A 2,588-nucleotide genomic window follows, 5' to 3' on the forward strand; every position below is an offset into this window, starting at 1 on the left:
GAGAACTGGGGCTTCAAGTCTTAAAACTAGGCCGTTGTCATCGGTCTTTCCGATCAAGCTGGAGAATTATTATAAAATATACATTTTAGCTTCACTTAACGAGGCGTTCAAATTATTTATTTATAAACTGAAATCACGGAATGTTCACCGTGGAAGCAATCTTGGAGACCATCTTGTGTAATCACTTTATTATAAAAGGTAGGGAAACTGAGGCCCACCCGGTGAGCGATGGGCCCGACGGCCAGGCAAAAGCAGGACCAGGGACAGCCCGAGACCTCAGGGCTCCCCCATTTGGGGGTTATTTCCACCAGAGGGGTGGATTCTCAGGTACAGACAGTGCAGGGTATAGGGGAGTCACTGATGGAGGAGGAAGAAATTGTGTGGGACAAGACCACACAGTGACAAGGTGACAGCTGAGCAGAGGGGGGGGAGAAGAGTCTTGTCCGGGAGCCGTTGGGGGCCCCACTCCAGCTATTCCTGAAGCCGAAGGAAAGAAGGTCCCTGTGGACACGCTCACATTTATTCCTGAGCTCCTTCCAAAAACGACCATTTTATGTCACTGCTATAGCCTTTGCACTAAATTTGGATGAATACTCTGTGCTTTTCCCATTGGTATACATTAAATTGTCAAAAAACACTTCCTCTCCTTTTCTTTTTATGTACTGATGTTTTATTTTTTGAGAGAGAGCAGGGGAGGGGCAGAGGGAGGGAGAGAATCTTAAGCAGGCCGCATGCTCAGGACGGGGCTCGATCCCATGAACCTCGAGATCATGACCTGAGCCAAAATCAAGAGTCGGACACTCAACTGACTGAGCCACCCAGGCGCCCCATACAAACCTACCTTTTGCCTCTAAATGTCTCATGGTTGTCCAGACTCTGGAATCCACTTGCCCCAAATGTCCCCAGTCAGCTTTGGGCTGGACTTTTGTAGCTCAGGACCTATAAACAGCTATAAGGTGACGCATTAGAAGAGGTGACATTTGATGAAAGGGAAGGATCCTTTTCAGAAGTTGGCTAGCCAGCAGTGAATTTATTCATTCTCCAGGTGCAAGATTTAGGATCTTCTGACCCTTGGGTCCAGCTGAGGTGTGATTCATCATCTTGCCGATCTGTTCACCCCATGCCGCCATGATACCCAAGGCCCAGGATAATTATACATGGACGCTGGGCGCTAGGTGGCTTAGTAGGAAGCACTGAATCAAGTATAGGGAAGACACGTCCAGTGCCCGGATGGGGTTTCGCAGCTGGTTGTAGACGTTTGCTGAAAACAAGGTAACACTGAGGATGATGGATGGTAATGACATTGACTGAGCCTTGCTCTCATGGGAAACGTTTCAAGATTTCAAACCAGGTTCCCCGACACCCCTCCAGCTGATTTCCTTATTAGAGGTGTCTCTCCTCATTGATCTGACTAGGAGGGTGACAGTTCCCTAGGGACACCCAGAGCCAGTCGTCAGTGATCTGCTACAATTTCCTCCTTCCTTTAGAGCTGTGGTTAGCAAACCGCCTTCCGTCCAGACTCCTGCTTGTCACAGTCTCTCGAGTTAAAGTCTGTTTTCTCCAAACCCCACCCTGTTGTGCTAAAGGAACAGCGCATGGCATAAGGGAGCAGAGATGCGCCCCTTTCTGCTGTCGACGTACGCAGACATTCCGCTCTGCTGAAAAGTCGCGATTTCAAAACTGCAGATGTCCTTGCCTTCGCCCACGTGATGGCGTCATTCTGGGGCCACACTGGTAGCATCAGAAGCCGCCTTGGTGGTTCTGAGCACCTATCAACAGATACTTTGAAACGTTCCTGTTAAGTCTTTTATGACATTGCTGTAGAAAATGTTGGGAGTCCATTTTCCCCCTTCTAAAGGGGATGTGGTCTAGCAGAAGTGATGCACCTGACTTCTGAGCGCTCCCTGGGACCACCAGGAATCAGCGCACGGGCGCTCGAAGGTGAGCGGGCCAGAGCAGCACAACTTGTGTCCCAGAAACTAGGGCAGTGACGGAGGGGGTGACAGATTGGAGTGAATTCAGACAGCCTGCCTCCACCGTCACAAGCAATTTGTTCCTACAGGTGGCTCCCACAGCACACGTACCCCTCAGAGCAGGTGACCCATCCACCCCAGCTCCGGGGTAATTCCAGAATAGTCTAAACTGATCGTGGCATCCTTCCCTTGCCAGTGATTGGTTTAGGAATGGGCATGTGACCCAATTCTGACCAGTGAGATGTGAGAGAAAATGTGCCGGGAAAGGGACACACAGAGTGCTGCCGGGTCGTGATAGAAACCCAGAAGCTTCAACTACCGTCTTGCAAGATTAAGGGAACCAGGTTGAGGCCCAAGCTCGCAGCCAAAGATGGAGAGCAGGAGACAGAAAGAAACTTTACTTGAAACTTGTGTACATTAACATGTTCTGGAACATCCACACACACCTTAGGGCTTCTGGATATGTGAGATGCTAGATTTTCCTTGTCATTTAGCTGGTTTGCGTCGGTGTTTCTGGAAGGATCTTTACTAAAACTGCACCATCTTTAAACAGAAAGCTCTTGGCTGGCTGCCGGGGAGCCCACATTACTCCTAAAACCAGATTGTAACCAATGC

Source organism: Panthera uncia (genome assembly GCF_023721935.1).
Source record: "Panthera uncia isolate 11264 chromosome D3 unlocalized genomic scaffold, Puncia_PCG_1.0 HiC_scaffold_9, whole genome shotgun sequence".
Taxonomy (NCBI): domain Eukaryota; kingdom Metazoa; phylum Chordata; class Mammalia; order Carnivora; family Felidae; genus Panthera; species Panthera uncia.